The sequence below is a fragment of the Lissotriton vulgaris genome, chromosome 6, assembly GCF_964263255.1.
Source record: "Lissotriton vulgaris chromosome 6, aLisVul1.2, whole genome shotgun sequence".
Taxonomy (NCBI): domain Eukaryota; kingdom Metazoa; phylum Chordata; class Amphibia; order Caudata; family Salamandridae; genus Lissotriton; species Lissotriton vulgaris.
The window spans coordinates 1433688755-1433707110 of NC_141694.1; positions in this window are offsets into that span (position 1 = coordinate 1433688755).

Here is an 18356-nt window from a genome sequence, read left to right on the forward strand (position 1 = left end):
CTAGATGATCCAATTCAGTCCTAATGCAAGAATCAGGCACTTTGCAATGTACTAATAATGCAGTTTATTATGCAAAATATTGCAGTGCGTAATGCAACGATCAGGTAGTTTGTTATGCAAAATAATGCAAAGCGTAATGCAAAAATCAGGTTGTTCGTTATGCAGAAATAATGCAATGCGTAATGGAACAATCAGGCAGTTCATTTTGCAGAAATAATGCAATGCGTAATGAACAATCAGGCAGTTCATAATACCAAAATAATGTAATGCGTAATGCAACAATCAAGCAATTTGTAATACCAAAATAATATACTCCAGCACCCGTTACGGTGCTTCAGGCAGTCTTTATGCCACTCTCCCTTACTCACGGTCAGCTGCTGCCAAACTATGCCTCCCAGCACAGGTATGATGTAAAATAAAATGTAGCTCCACATTCCGGCCCCATTACTGCACCTCCTCTGCAAGTACGGGTCGCAATACGGACTTCAACGGAGGCTCCCGCCCCAGGTGCTACACTCGCATGCTCGCTGAGCGTTACCCGTGGGGTGCGATGTCACTCTCCTCACGACTTGGGCCTCCGATGCAACTTCGTTGATCTTGGGCAGTGGAACACGGCCGCCCACCCAACGAGGTTGGTTTGAGGTCCCTCCTTGGCAAAGACAGGCTCGGTCCGACTGCACAGCTCCTCTGGGTATGCCAGTCCGGGCCGATGGCAATGACACAGGTCTCAGACTGCAACAGGGCACACGCACTGACTGTTAGTGAGACTCACTTAAGCTCCGGGTGCCCACGATCACAGGGAAATCCTTAAAATGGTCTCAGGCTGCACAAAGCACACGCAAGCAGTGTTGCTGAGACTCACTTGAGCTTTGGGTGTACACGATCACAGGACAATCCTTACGAAGGTATCAGGCTGCACGAGGCGCACGCACACAGCGTCGCTGAGACTCACTTGGACTCCTGGTGCACAAGCTCACAAGGCAATCCTCACAAAGGTCTCAGGTTGCACAAAATACACACACACAGCGTCGCTGAGATTCACTTGGATTCCAGGTGCACGCGATCATGGGGCGGTTCTTACGAAGGTCTGAGGGTGCAAAAAGCACACGCACACAGCGTCGCTGAGAAACCTCTGGAAGCTTTTATGTTCCTGAGTTTCCACAACAGGGAGCCAGCTCTCCTCCGGCCCTTGGGGACAAGTTACTTCAGGACACAGCACACAGCAAAGTATTTTCAAGCAGGGTGGACACAGCACACACCAAAGTCCCTTAGCCTCTCCTTGGTAAAGCAGCATGCTGCAGGCCAGCCCCTGAACACACAGCAAGTGTCAGTCCTTTCCTTCAGTCTCTTCAATTGTTTCTTCCTTGGCAGAGGTTCCTCTTGACCACAAAGTAGTTTCAATCCTTTACAGTCTTGAACAATTCTATTTAAACGTTCAGGGGTTTCAGCTCTCATAGTTATACCCCTAAATGTCTTAAAAGTCTTTGTGTTCAGGAGGGCACTGACCCCACTCCAAACCAGTTCTGGGTGTCTAGCTGCCAGTGACACCTTCTTCCTTTGATTAGTGGGGATCCTCAATCACTCAGCAGGAGAAGGAGCCATTGTTTTAAGGTAGCAGCCCAGGCCTCTTCACCTCTAGGGGCTACTCCTCTCCCTACACTCCAGATGCAGGTCAGCCTTTTACTGTATCTGCTCCACCCCTGGGTCAAGATATTCCCCAGATCCTATCACATTTAAATCCAGACAGTCAATCCACAACCAGGCAGAGACACACAGAAATGTTATAATACAAACAACCAGCCACTTCTAAAAGTGTGGTTTCTAAACACACAATGCAAAAAACAACTTCACAGAAACATGTGTTATTAACTTCAGGCTTACTAAACCTTTCCTCTCCATCTTAAGCCTATGGGAAGATAGGCTGGAAACATATTACACAGCCTCCTAATTCTGTCCTAGAGGCAAGATGGCCTTACAACAGTGAAAAATGAAATGGAGAGTATTTCACTGTTAGGTCATGGTACACACCTCAGTACATATCCTACCTTTCACGTACACTGAACCCTGCCCAGGGGGATACCGTGGACCTACCATCACTTGTCAGGACAACAAGGCAGGTTAACAAACTGTGCGCAGCCACTGCGGTGGCAGGCCTGATTTCTCCCTTTAGTGCTGTGTGTGGGTGGCTCAATTAGTGCCACAGGCCCACTAGTAGCATTTCCATTACTAGCCCTGGCACACATAGTGCACTTTACTAGGGACTTTACTAATAATGAAAACATACCAATCATGGACAGCCAATTACCATTACACTATACACAAGGAGCACTTGCACGGTGACACTGATCAGCAGTGGCAAAGTGCCCAAAGAATCTAAATTGGCAACACCATGTCAGAAAAAAGGTCTAGGGGAAGGCAAAAAGTTTAGCAAACTTAAGCCAAAAAGGGCCACGAATATTATAAGGCATATCTCAGGTTAGCATCTAACCTTCCAGAGTCCCACCTGTGCCAAAATACCTGTGCGCATTTACCGGGCTGCAGTTTAACCAGCCAAAGGCCCCCGACCCTTACTGTGTAACAGTGGCATTATCATAAACAGCAGTTACTAGTGGTAAACATGCACAGTCCATTTACCATGTGATTCCAGTAGAAGACACAAAAAGAGTGACACTCACCCACAGTAAAAAGTCCAAACTCTGGGCGTTTTTAAATGGACTTAGCTCATTTTACAACAATTTTCCATATATTTTCTCATTAGTGGTACGGAGCTACACCAACAGGTAAAAAGTTATTATTGGTAACTTTGTACTCTTGAGTTCTGTGGTAGTAGACTGCAGTCCCTCATTTGAGTGGGTGGAGATATGTAAGGCTACAGCTGCGGGTAAATCTTCACTCAGAAATGGTGAATAGCAAAAACGTGGAGAGTTGCACTCAGTGAATCAAACAGTGTCAATGGAAATATATACATATACATTTATTTATGTCTGAGTGAATATATAAAGAAGCACTCCTGGGAATCTGTGACAGCCCGAGCTTCACCTGTGCAAGCCTGAAACTGACAGAATTCAAAATGTATTCAAAATACAGGTAGTAACCTATGTGAATACAATTTGGAATTTTCACCTTTCCATTTTTAGAAAAGGGCAAATTCTGCACAATTTGTTAATGCATTTATCACACTCTTACTTGGGAATTGTTTTCTCCTGCAGAGCTTGTATCCTGCATTCTATTTTGATATCACAGGTCGTTATTAATTTATCGTTTCATTCCTGCACATTCCCTTTTAAGTCCCATTCTCAGTGTGCTATGTCCAAGTCTCACAACATAGGGCCAAAGAAGCGAAGTAAAACTACTGCAGCAACTCCTCTCTGTTGACCTGTTCAGAGTGTGGCTGATACTCCTTCTCCCACTCATCTACAATATATGCATGTCATCATATACCTCCATCTCTTACAAACCTTCTTGTCCCTATTCCTGCCCTATCATAAAACCTTTGTCTACTCTCAATATCATACCCTTCTACCATCTTAAATGAATCTAATCTGATTCAATACATTCAACACACGTCACTTGTCTAAAATTCTCATAAACACTCCACACTGTCATTAATCTGACATTGCCAGCCTAAGAGTTCATAACGACTTACATTTTCTTGCCATCTAAGAGATCTATTTTACTCCCATGTCCACTTCTTTCCTTTCAGATATAAGAAACTCTATGTTGCTGACTTCAATTATTTAATCTCTCTTCAGCCTCTCTCTTTCTTTAGAATAACACATCACTTGGTGATTTTAATATGTGTGGAATCCTTTTTTAAAATAAAGTGTTTAATATATTAGAACTTAAGTCTATTCTAACATAAGCCAGTTTCATTCTTTCTTCTATTTTGAATGTGACGTCATAACACGCCACATGATCATTGCTGCTGTAGTTTTCCTTGCTGGTTTGGGTGCTTTGATACTGAAAGACTGAAGTTTTCTCAGCCACATGTAACTTGCCTAACCAAGGACTGCTAGGCTGTTATGAAGTTTGCAGAACAGCGCAGCGCAGCAATTCACCTTGCTGCCGTGCCGTGCATCACATGGAAAGGGCAGGAATGTGCTGTATTTATCCAATACCTGCATTTCTGTCCTTTTACCTTGCACTAACGCTATTTTGGAAGCCTAGCAGCAATGCAGGCACTGTTGCTCTATTGTGAAAGAGTGCCGGTGTTGTAGGTAGGATTGTTTTTGTGCAGGAAGGGGGCCCTTCCTGTACAAAAACAATCCTGAGAGGCGTTTTTATCTTTTTACATGTGGCGCAGAATGAGGCATGCATGAAAAGAGGAAGTAACAAGGAGTAAATAATATATTTCAGCTTGCTACGCCTCATCTGGGGAGTCATATCTTTTAAACGCATTCCCAGGTTTACAAGGTCTTGTAAATCTGGGAAGGCATCAAACACCGTGGGAGTTATGTGTGAACACCCACAAAATGCCCATGGGTTGCCTACGCAGGGAAGAGTAACACAATGCCGCGATTCGTGCTGCATTATATTGCTCCAACATTTTTGAGCCACTTAAAGCCATGTAACCAAGTCATAAATATGGCTCTGTGTATCAAATCATGTTACTCAAATAGACTCTAAATCCAATGTAATATTCTTATGAGAGAATCTTTAAGTGTATTTGATAGTAAAATGTTTCATAGTTCGTTCTCATTCCCCATTGGTGCACATCCTGGGAAAATGTTTCTATTGTAGTGATGTATAAAATCCTTTGTCTAAAGTTCTGAAAAAGAGGACCCGCTTTTCACTATCTGAGGAGATCTCTTTTTCCTCATCTTAGAAGGTGAATTTATGCAGGATTTTCCTTTGAACCTTACAGAGTTCTTTGTACTTAATATTTAAGTACTATTATATTAATGGATTGATGGTCCAGCTTATACATTTCTGCTTTATATTATTCAAATAAACTTTTAACCTTTAGCTTGTGCCTATCATTCTTATAAAGAATGCCACATCTTTAATCTAATGTGTAAGATTTACAAAAGAGAGACAGGTCCAGTTGGGAAGAACCGAAGTCCGTACAGGGACTACACCACTCCTGGTCCAAGCTGTTGGTGCGTATTGGGAAAGTTAAAGAGAGTCAGATTTGCTGCCGACACCTGCCAAGTGGACCCCACTGCTAAATTGTCATCAATGTTAAACTGACATCTCATATTAAGGTTGCAATGCATAGAAAAGACAAGAATCTTGACCTTGTTACCTATGCCATGCCTTCTCCTACCTGCCCACACATGTTCCATCTAGAATGATCTGATGACTTGTCAACTTCCATTTATATTTCTTACCCTAGGGTCACCACCTAAATGAAAACCTAACCAATTGTTAATATATATATATATATAACTACATGTTCATTTTAAGAATAGCAACACAAAAAGATGATGGATGGAATGGTGAACATTGTCAAACATTTACCCCCAGTGTCAGATCTTTGTTAACCTGATGGGTGCTGCTGACGAGCTTAGCTCGTCACGGCCGTTGGAACGTTCGCACGCGGGGCCCGCAGCGAAAGGGTTCAATCAATTGTTGTTTTGCTCACCATGTAACCCCTGCTTGGACCCTGTAACCGGTCCCATGATGCTTGTTTCCTGTACAGGGAAGGACCTTGCCTATTAATTCGTCTATCTCACAAAATGCATTGGGGCCCACACCTTGATAAGATGTTGCTTAACCACAAGAGAATAACAGGAGCCCTGCTGAAAGAACAACGATCTTGTGTAACTAGACCCATAGCTGCTGTCCTTGAAATCTACACAGCCAAAGGGGTGAGCTCTGCTCTCTATGGGGCGGAGCTATGGGGTTCTTCTATCACCAACGAACTGCCCAAGTCCGAGAGGAAATTTTGCAGGGCGATTATGTCACTCCCGCAAGGCACTCCCATGGTCCCACTAATGCTGGACTTAGGCTCTCGTTCCATGGACGACCTAGCAAAATTACGCCCACTCTTGCTATGGGCACGTCTGTGGCGAGTTCAGGAACTTGGTAAATATGTGCAAGGCCTCTCAGAAATCATGTCTCTACCAGGGTGGCACAAAATCAAATGGCTGAGAGACATGAAGACTTTGTTATTTAATTTGGGCCTGAAGGAAGCCTGGGCAGATAGATCTTCTCCCCCAAAAGCAACCCTCAAGACTCTTTACTGGAATTGGATTGCATCACAAAGGAACTCTAATGAATCCCTGGGCAGACTCACCGAGGACTTTTTGAAATTTGAGGACCTACCGAAACGGGAATTGTACTTGGACATTATTGAAAAACCTTTTGATAGGGCCCTTTATTTTAAATTTAGAGCTGGAACTCTCCCCTTGCATGCCTTTTCATCACGGTGGAAATCACCTGCGCAAACTACTGAATTTTGTCCAGTATGTATAAATAGACCTGAGACAGTGGCGCACTTTATGTTTGAGTGTGGAGAGTATGCCCTGCCTAGGAAGAAATGGCTCAAACACTTGTGTCGCCAGTTGGGTACTAGACGTCATGTGGAGGCCTTACGCATACTAATGTCTGATAGTCGCACTTTGTATGCTTGTGTTCTAGCCAAGTTTTTATCATGGGCCTGGTCTATTAGAGCCAAAAGGCTTAAATCAACTGTTTAATTCCTTTTTAAATAATTTATGAAAAGCCTTTTTTAAGTGAATAGTTAAATTTTTTTAAAGTATTTGCACACAAACCTTTTGCACATTTGTCCTTTCGTGTTGTTTTTAATGTAAAGCTTTTATGATAAATTTTATCGAAATAAAGCCTTTTTGACTTGACTTGACTTGACTATTAATTTGTGCTGGACTGTTCCCTTTGGGAGGAGCGTCAAGGCTGATTTGCATATGGCTGGGTCCAAACTGGGGTAGCATGGTGAGCAAATTAATTATGGATTTATCCCAGATCTATTGACTAGGGGTGAGTATTTCAACATTTTCAGCACTCCATCCATCATTTTGTTGTGTTAACACATAAAGCGACCCATTATCAAAACTAGTAAAATTATTCTCCTTGGCCCCCTTTCATTACTCTCCTGTTCTCATTCTGTACCCAAAAATATATGATTATGAATATTCCATTTTAAATAATCAACATAACTGGACACAATATTAAACAAAACCACCACACATGCTTCAAAACCTTACATATGCTAATGAAATGACCCACCCCCAAAGTCTTTCAAACCCTTGGTAACACAATCCATGACTAGCATTCTACGCTTTAAAGAAACTCTTGTAATGATGTCTAGGGGTGTGCAAAGTTGTTATTTTTTTCAAGAAATGTTGTGAAATATCGCTAAAATATATATCATGTCTACAGTCATCACTGATACTGCAGAAAGAATGTATATTTGGCGGCTAGGATCACTGGTGGATTTGCCCTGCTAAGTACACTTGACTGCCAAAAAAGTATCAGATACAATTGTTGACTGGAACAACGCACCAACCTTTGCTCAATCTTTTTCCGTCTATGATTATAAGGAAGCCTACTTCTCGGACCTCCTTTAAACTTGATTGAGGGAAACGAAGAGCCTGTATACAATCTCAATTCATGGCTGGTTGCACTTGGGGTGTGGCTAGGTCCAGCCATCTTCACCTTATTAACCTTATGGGCCTTTTTGGTTCTGCTTGTTTCTGCAGAATGTTTTATAATATCAGTTTCAACCATTCTAATTTAATAACCTTTCCCTTGGTGCTGTATTTAATTGTACTCAGAGACACAGGTAAACAGGAACACCGTGTCCACAGGGACAACATATAATCAAAAGCAGTAGGGTTTATGTCAGGCTAGGCAACCTCCCAGGACTGGTTAAGCACCTTAACATTTTGGGGTAACCAATCAGGTTCAAGTGCATCTTTGTACATGCCCATTTTTGTTCCTGTGTTAAGAATAGAAATTTGATTATTGGCTGAAGGAGATCAGAACTCCTTCAATTAATGTTTGCAGTTCTTGTCAGTGTGAATCAAAAAAGACACTAAACAAAAATGTGCGTATACCTATGGTACATGGCACAAAAGCAGTTAGCTTTATCTTAGAAGCAATGTGTGAAGTATGTATTCTGCACACAAACAGTAATAAAGTAAAAACACAACACAAGAAAAACTCCAGACCTATTTAAAAATAGAGTACATTTTTATAAATCTATTGACACCAAAACAGCAAAATCCAATCATTATAACTGGGCCTATGAGTTTTTATTTTTTAGGTAAAATAGCAACAAAATGTGCGAAGTGTCAACTGCAGGTTTATTATTGCACCTGACTGGGACAAAGCCACATGTTCAGGCCAACCTTGATGGAGCCAGGACTGGATATAGGGCAGGCTCGTCACGCTGGATGCTTTCCTTCTGACTTTGATGTAAGGATGATGGAGCGTGGCTATACGGGGCTCTGCATCACTCTGTGTTGACCCATGATGGATCTGGTGAGGATTTCAGTCAGTAGCTATATGGTTTTGTGGGGCTCTGTGTAGCTTGGTGTTGGATCAGGTGAAACCTTCGGTGAGAAGCTGCATGGAGCAGGTCTGCAGAGCTCTGTGTTGCTCTACATTCGATCTACTGAGGCTTACAGTTGGGAGCTTGCTGACATGGCCTTGCGGGGCTCTGCCACGAGCACCACTAGATCTTTTGAAGCATTGGGTTAGGATCTGCATGGGTTTCCAGGGCTCTGCATTGCTCTGTGTCAGGTTCAGTTTACCTTTGGAATTCAGCAGGGCACTCGTTCTTCGGAGTCTTCAAAGGTTCAGTAGTGTTCTGATTTCAGGTTCTTGGGACTTCACTTTTATGCCAGATGCCAGCCTGTAGTGGTGGGCACCCTGTTGTCTAACTCTAAATTGGTTCTGGTTAGTTATTCTCTTTGCTCTGGCTTTGGCTCCCTGCGACACTCACACTGTGTATCTGCGTGTATGTTCGCCCTTATCGACACTCCACATAATCAATCTGCACAGGACCAGCGTGCAGGCTTAAGACACCTTGAGACAAGTTACAGAATCCAGTTAGTGTGCAGTTTCAGTTTAACAAGGACTAAGACTCCCATAAAGCATAAATAACGTAGGAGCGTAAGTCTTAGATTTAAGACTGTCATTCCAGATTTAAAATACTGGGTTAGGGACTTCCATTTCCAGAATGCCTTAGACTATAGCCAAGCGGTACAAAAGGGGGTGGTGATGGACGGAGCATCTGAACCTATCAAACACTCACACCCAGTCAACAGATCTGGGTTTAATCCATCACTGTTCTTTAGCCCACTCTGCCACCCCAGTTCAGACATGGCCATATGCAAATCAGTCTGACCCTGTGCCTCATGGGAACAGTCCAGCCCGAACTGCCAAGCCATGCCTTCCCTGGACCGGAAACAAGCTTCCTAGGACCGGTTTCTGGCATTCCAGCCGTCTTCAGCCAGGCTTGCATGAATCCAGTGGCAAAGTGAGCAAGGGACTCACGTCTGAGCATACCCTGCCAACTTATGGTGAACAAAGCGGTACAAAAGGGGGTGGTGATGGACAGAGCATCTGAACCTATCAAACACTCACACCCAGTCAACAGATCTGGGTTTAATCCATCACCGTTCTTTAGCTCAATCTGCCACCCCAGTTCAGACATGGCCATATGCAAATCAGTCTGACCCTGTGCCTCATGGGAACAGTCTAGCCCGAACTGCCAAGGCATGCCTTCCCTGGACTGGAAACAAACTTCCTAGGACCGGTTACTGGCATTCCAGCTGTCTTCAGCCAGGCTTGCATGAATCCAGTGGCAAAGTGAGCAAGGGACTCACATCTGAGCATACCCTGCCAATTTATGACGAACAAAGCGGTACTAAAGGGGTTGGTGATGGACGGAGCATCTGAACCTATCAAACACTCACACCCAGTCAACAGATCTGGGTTTAATCCATCACCGTTCTTTAGCCCACTCTGCCATCCCAGTTCAGACATGGCCACATGCAAATCAGTCTGAACCTGTGCCTTATGGGAACAGTCCAGCCCGAACTGCCAAGCCATGCCTTCCCTGGACCGGAAACAAGCTTCCTAGGACCGGTTTCTGGCATTCCAGCCATCTTCAGCCAGGCTTGCATGAATCCGGTGGCAAAGTGAGCAAGGGACTCATGTCTGAGCATACCCTGCCAACTTATGGCAAAAAAAACGGTACAAAAGGAAGTGGTGATGGGCGGACGACCATTCCTTTTTGTTTGAAACGCGTAGACCACGTTTTTTTGTTGCCAAACAGCTGTGTTGATTTATTAGATTTGGTTGCATTGTCCCCAATTAAGGAAATATTGTATTTAATGTAAATTGTTGTAAATATTGAATAGGGTGCATTTCTAAAATTGGAGGTTAACTGTAGCTTTGTTTGGCAGTTGGGGTGCAATTGAGATTGTTTAAGTGTTTTACATTTTGCCCCCAGTATGAGTAGTGTGTAAGGTGTCTGGTTAGAGTGAATTGTTGTATGGAAGTGTTTGAATGTAAGTGGAAGTGAGTTCCCCCCCTTGCTTTCCCTTGTTGAATGTTGTGTATTTACAATTTATTTAGATCCATCACATTTATTAGAGTGTTCCCTTTGAGATACAACTGCAACATAAAAGCTATTAATGAGCTTAAGGCTGTATTGATGTATGGTTCTTGCATCCCCCTTTTTTTCAAATGATTTAAAGTTTACAGCAGTATTGGCATTTTTTCTTGGTTGTCTGGTTTAAAGTGCTCAGCCTTACTGTTTGTGAGCTGTACCCTTTATTGTTATACAGCTGGGTTTGGCTCCAGCATGGCTAGTGAAACAAAGGGTAGGCAGGCCCAGGTGTAAGCTATATCTGCCAGTGACAGGATAGGCTTTGTCTAAAGCATGAAAAGGCTGCTACAGTCCCTAGGCTACCCTTTGACCTCTAATCAGGGCAGGGGCAAAACTCCTTCCCAGCCTCTTTCACAGCCATTCCTTCAGGATGACCCACACCTCCCCACACCCAGGTCCTTTATCCACTGGTTGAGAGAGCACTACATATCATGCCACAGGAGCGCTATCAAGCCAGGTTGCACTAGACGCTGGAAGAATGGCACACTTTGTGTTGTCAGGAAAATGCCTATTTTCTAAAAGTCTAATTTTCGAAATAGTAATTTAAAATCCAACTTGCCCAATAGGTTAGATCTTAAGCTCTTCTTACAATTTATCTTTGAATAATTTTTTTAGCTAGTCCCAAGTGGTAGTTTGGCATTATAAGGGGCTATAATGTAACCTAGTGCTTTAGTATGTGAGAGCCAGCCTACCCACAGTGAAAACAACTTTGGGATTTTTTCACTGCCAGGACATTTAACATCTAAGTACACATGCCCTACTGTTCAAATGCTGTGCACTTTGCCCTATGACACTTTAGGGCTTACTGGAAGAGTGACTTATAAGTATGAAAAAGGAAGGATTTTTTGGCCTTGCAAAAGGTTTTATTTTCAAGTTCGAAATAGTAGTGTATAGGCTGCAGAGCCCAGCCTGTTCCATGTTTTGTAGTTCTTCTTTAGTGGGTGGCACAATGAGTCCACTAGTAGTATTCAATAAATGGCCCAGACCACATGCTCTAGGGTTTTGTAAGCAAATTACATGTGCCAATCACATGCATACCAATTTCCCCATTTTTGGAGGGGAGAGAACAAGCACTTTACCACTGGTTAGCAGTAACTAAAGTGTGAAGTGTCCTTAAAAGCCAAAGGAAATGGGTTTAGCAAAGGGAGGCACACATCTGGTTGCATAATAATTAAATAGTGGCGCAGTGTAGTGCAGCAAGACACCTTGCTACGCTGCAACACTGGGAAAGGGCAGGAATGTGCCATATTCAAGGAATATAGTGCATTCCTATCTTTTCCCCCTGTGCTGGCACACAATAGGCTGCCTAGCACAAATGCAGCCACCCTTGCACCATGGTGTAAGGGTGCCTGCACTGCATGAAGGATTGTTTATGTGCAGACACCTTCCTGCACAAAATCAATCCTGAGAGGCATATACCTCAATCTATGTATGCCACAGACTGAGGAAGTAGGGAGGAGAAATAAACATATTAATCCTCGTCGTGCCTCTGTCCGGTGGAGGCATATCCTTTTGGCATATTCCCAGGTTTACAGAGTCTTTTAAATCTGAGAATATATCTAACACCATGGGAGTTGCATGATAACAACCATAGAATGTCTTCCCAGTGTGTGGTAACACTTGTGTGGCGTCAAAAATCTGAGTAAAGGTATGTGTTACTCTTGCACCACATTGAGTGGTGTAAGAGTGACACAAACCAGGTCATAAATATGGACCCTGGTGATAATGGGCCAGGTTCGACAGGGAGTAGGAAAGCAATAGTCCTCTGGCTTGGCCCAAAGGGTCAAATAAACATGAAAATAGAAGTGCTTTGCATGGTTTGAACACATGGTTAGAACACATTCCTGTCTTAAATGTGAAGCTGTAAACAACATAGGGGCAGAGTATGATCTTGCTAGGAAAGCCCTCTCTACTACTCGGAACCGGAGAGCTTTCCTAGCTAATTGTGCTCTGCAAGTCTGAGCAACCGATTACGATGCACCTTTATCGTGACTGATTCTGTTCGCTCGGACTCCCATTGAACTCTATGATAGCCTGTATACTGAACGCGTACACAGGCTCCCATAGAGCTTATAGCAAAAAGGGGTGGGTGGGGAAAAGCACACACCCTGTGGTGGACAGCCATGATGCCTGCCACACTGTGCATGCATGTGAAGGGGGGACCCATGGATACTCCCATAGGAATGACTCAGTGGGCCCCGGGTGAACGGGGCCCGCTACAGCCCCTGAAGTCCGATTCCCACAACTGTTTTTCCTTGCTGAGACTGAGTCAATACTACTGTCCAAATTTTGCATTTTACTCGCTCATTCAGAAGCTGGCTCCATTATGCGGCAGGATTCGGCTGCAAATGAGTCGGACTGACAGAATCTGGTTCGGAAACGATTCGGTCGACGCATACGAGATCTTTGCATCGTACTTGGTCGTTCGGAATGGAGGACTATTCCGTCAGAAACATAGGCTCCTAATCGGATTTGCTTATTCAGGAACCCGTCTGGAGGCATTCCTAGCGAGATCGAATTCGGCCCCTTAGTAGGATATTGGTCGTGGAATACTTCTACTTGTAGAGGATCTATAATTAAGCGGGAAATGTTAAGACATACACTCTGCAAAAATCATAATAAATCATACTGTAAGAGTTACTCCATATATGAAAATGAAGTGATGGAAATTATCCCTTTGGACTTGGAGATAAAGTTCATGTAAGGAAAATGTTAAATATCTTCGGACCTTATAAACAAGTTGCTACTTTAAAATGACCAAGCAACTTCTGTTCAACGTTTTAATGACAGTGAAAAGATATATTTTTTTTATTCGGAATGGCATTAACCTTCTGTGTATTGAATACATTTGTTGTACTTAAAACTATGTAGATTGTTCCTGGAATTATATGTAGACCAGATAACTTTTTTCATGTTTTCTTGTCCTGTCTTACAAATTTAGCCCTCCAAATCAAGAATATTATGACATAAGTGTTCTGTTTCCAATTCCTTGCCATCCATTTCCATTTTCTCCTACCCTAACCTTCTTCTTCACCTGTTAGTAAACTCTTATTGGAACATTTGCACCTTAATGTTCCGAATGACAGTCACGGGTTTTTGTAACTAGGCTCTTGTAGCTTACAAACACTTGCTCTCAATAAATCAATATTTGCTGCTCTTTCCCCTTTTGTCAATCCTCAATATGACAATATGGTTAAAGTATTAAAAATGTGTGCTTGAAATAAAAATGCATACATCAAAAGTTACAATAAACAAAGAAAATCAGACTCAGTCACAAAACCCAAAGATGTAACAATTCGAAACAATATCAGAACCTGGAGCACTGCTCCTGCCTGCCCTTCATTTAAAGATACTATTGAACTCATTTCACAGTTTTTCTTAACCAGCGAAGTGTGAAGAGTTCAGTTATCATGGCCCTAGGGCCAATTTCTCCCAAAATATTACTGAGGGACTGTTGAAGTAAATATCAAATTAATGCCTTTTGCAGACCTACATTTACATGTATGCTATACCTTGCGACACTGTATAATGTACATGATTATGTTTCATTGATACAAAAAGATTGACAGTACAGTTTAAAAAGACAAAATTGCATAACAAAATCTTCAATGCTCTTGCTCCAGCAGCCTTTCTCGTTGACCTTTATCAAATACATTTAATTACACCAAGCATGAGGGAATCTAAACACTCGGGGGACAGATCTGCGATGGTGCATGCTTTAATTATGCAATAATGACTGCTTTCACAGACATCCCAAACGTGTGGCATTTCTTTGACTGATTCGGATGAATTGTGCAAATGTGCGTGGAGTAGTTTGCAAGGGCACTCCAGGTAGAACTGGGGTATAGATTTTAAAATGCAACTCAAAATGATGTAAAAGAGATAAGGCGACGCTATGAAGCTCCAGAGCAATATGTTTTCATTAGAGGTTGATGTGAAAATGCACCGATATAAAGAAATAATGTTTTTTTAGGCTGTTGGTGCCTTTAATTATCAGCACGTACTTTGTTGAAATCTGCTGCTGCTAGCTCTCAATTTATTTGTATTCAAATCTGAATAGGTCAGCTTATTAAGTAGCTGTAATTTTACTGAACCAGAACAACAACTCTACACTACTCAAGGCACAACAAAGATATATCACGATTAACTTTTCCATGCTAAATTCTCATGATATCTTGATTAAGAAGAATACAAATATACATGAAAGAAGAGTAAAATATTGAAAGGGATACAAGAACAAACATTGGCAAAACGAATAGGTCTGACACTAGCAGACAGCCTATTGGCTTTGCAAGATTTCTAAATCTTTGTTATAAAAATGTTAAACACCTGCTAAGGGTGCTTGCACATGTGTTACCAAGCACTGTGCACAACTTTGAATGGAACAACCATTTAGGATTTTGTCCTAAATTAGGATTTTGTCTTAAATTAGGATATTGTCTTGAATTAGGATTTTGTCTTAAGTTAAACTTACGACAAATTTAAGGTAAATTTAAGTTTAACTTAAAACAAAATCCTAACTTAAGACAAAATCCTAACTTAAGACAAAATCCTAACTTAAGACTACTAAATGCCTTCTGTGAATACCAAAAGCAGTACGTTTAGGATTTTGTCTTAAGTTAGTTAGTTGGGAATGACACTATAACAGACCAATAGATGAATAGAACTGCCTAAACCCTCTCGACACAATTTTAGTAAAAGCAAAAGGCTTTTGCTACACCAGATCTAAAATTGAAAGTTGAAATTAAAAAGGTAAAAAGAACAATTGATGGACAGAATGCCGAACAATGTCATACATTCACCCCAGTGCAGTAATTTGGGCCTAAATCCATTGTTTATTTGCTCACCATGCTATTTCAGTTTCGACCCAGCCATATGCAAACCAGTCTTGACCCTGCTCCCAATGGGAACAGTCCAGACCCAGACAAAAAAATTGCAACAAAAAAATTACCTTTGGGTGTATCCAGAAGCTGAAAATAACGATAAGCTGGTTTAATCTGTTTAACATTTCTGGCAAACAGAAGGTGCAATAAAAATGGATAACACAAGGTGGAACACTTAGGACAAGTAAGTGCTATGTGTATAGAGATGCAGATGAAGACATCACATGTGCAAAATGGTAAATTAGATTGTATAAACCAAACCCCCTTAGGAAAGAAAAGCTGATAAAAAATATGTAGCCTCAGATATATCAAAGACATTATTAATGATTAGGCATATCCAGTTAGAGATAAGGCTCCATTCCTATACCAGATTTAACCAGGACATATCCACCACACGACTGCTTAGCCACTGCAGCATTCTCCTGTTCCGCTGCCACCCTCTGGGAAAAAGCCTGTTTGACCCAAACAAGGACATTTTTCACAATGCAAAAGGCTCAAAGAAAAGACCAGGGTGGCCCAGTTCATTAAAAGAATCCTTAATGTTTTGGAGACAAGAAATCTAGGCTGCTTTCTCTAGTAACAGGCAGTATTGTAAAATGAGTATTTTTAAGTGTGGATTCTCCTTTTATCAAACAGTACACTACAAAGGCGAAGGCGAATAAATTCAGAGATAAAAGCCATGCATAGTTTGTCATGGAATATTTCTGTGGCTATAAGTTGTCCTTCAGCCAGAACATTCCTCATAATCATATTTTCAATCACCTGAAGGGAATCTTTTGATGCATGTACCCATTTCGTACAACCAAATGTGGCCAGTGGTATTCATTTGGCTCTATATATGTTTAACATAATTTTGGAGGACTTGTGCCGAATACGTCAGGGAAAGTCATATACCTCAGAAGCGGCCCTTTTCAATACTCTCCCATTCTTCTTTATTAATGGTGTCCAATTAAGACCTGCATTCAATAACAGTCCCAAGTATGAAAAGTTCTCCAACATTGTTAAAACCTGGACCTGTGCAACAATGCTGCAAGATTTTATGTTCTTAGGTCCTGCGACCATAAAAACAAATGTTTTTCAATTTTCAGAGAGATCCAAACTATTCATAAATATGAAAAATGAAAGTAAGATGTTGCAAGCTCCTATTGCATACACATTATATTGTGTAATAGGTATGATGCCATAACAACATTCTACATTAAAAATGGATATACAAAACATTCTGAAATTGTATATTTTTTTGCAGCTTCTTTTTCTGCTGTGGGTCACCTGTATTTTAAATTAGATAACAAATTGCAAATGTGAGCAATATTTGTCTTTCTTCATGGTCTCCTAGGAATTTCTGCTTTCATGAGATTCGCTTACTTTGAATCTGAACACTTGGAGGCTGCTGAATATCTCCCAGTACATGCACTTTGTCTCCTTAAAGCAGTTGTTAATTCTGATTGGCATATCTGACCCTTTAGCAAGGGCATTGTAAAATGTTGTATAGGGCATCAGTGACTCGAATCTCTTTTGCCTGACGCTCCCAAACCATTTGCTGTCTTTGTCCATGGAGTTATTCCCAGAACTTTTATATTCTCCTTCTAACTGCCTCCTGCCCACAACCCCATAACACCTCTTTATTAGAAGGCACCCCCTGTAATCCGACTTATACCCCCTTTCTTTATTTTCCTAAGTACATTTCTTCTACCTCTCCACCAACCCCTACCCATTCTACAATCCCTACACCTCTCTAACCCCTGCATAGTGTGAGGCCCTTGCTTTTCCTCGTTTTCTGATTTCTGCTCACCTGACTCACACCACCTTTTCCTTTCACTTCTTCCATTCACTTAAATTGTCTTATTTTTCTCCGCTGGATTTCTGTCCTGGCTTCTTCTATTTTCCTTTTGGGTCACAGTAGAAATAGATAAAAAATTCAACTATCTTTATTTTTGTGACTCTTTTCCTTTTATTTTTTTAGAAATAAAAAATATTCTTTTAATTCCTAATATTATAGTAATTACATAAACATTTTAAATATTTTAAATATATTTTTTAATATATATATATGCCCAATCTGTGATTTCAGACCTTGTCCAGTATATTTTTCTATCAACAATTTTTTTGGGAAAGGCAGTTTCCCAAAAAATCGTTAAGATGTAGAAGAGCCAAACAACTCTTGTGAGTGACTTTAAAAGTATGGATTAATGGGGGTTATTAGAAAGTGGTTTATTAGTAGTGATAAGTTAGTAATTTACCACTAGTAACTAAGGGGCAGATGTATCATTACCATCATTTGCGATTCCCAAATAGCGATTTTTTTTAGAAATCGCTATTTGGGAATTGCAAATTGGAATGTATGTAGAAATTCGCTATTTTTTAGCAATTTCTTAAAATTCCTTAATTGCAATTAGCAAATTGCTAATCGCAATTAAGGAATAATTTCCCATTCATTTCTATGGGCCAGGAGGCCCATAGGACTGAATGGGAAGTTATTCTCAATTTGCGATTCGCAATTTGGCAATCGCAAATTGAGAATATTTTCAAGGGTGCAGGGGTGTCCAAAGGACAGCCTGTTGCACCCCTGAAATATGCATGGGTGCACATGTGGCGCATATACATCCCCTTAGGGCATGTATGTTTGTCACATGACACTTTGAAAAATGCAAAAATGTGCATTTTTCAAGGAATTCGCAACTTACCACCAACTAGAAGTTGGTGGTAATTTGCGATTCCTTAAGGGCATTTTGAAATTTTTTTTGCTACATACATTGCATTTAAGGAATCACAAAATTTGCGATTCCTTGAATGCAATTGCAATATAAGGAATCGCAAATTTTGTGATTCCTTATTTTGCACCAGATTTTGCTTCATACATTGCGAATTTCGGCCTTTGCGAATGCGAATTT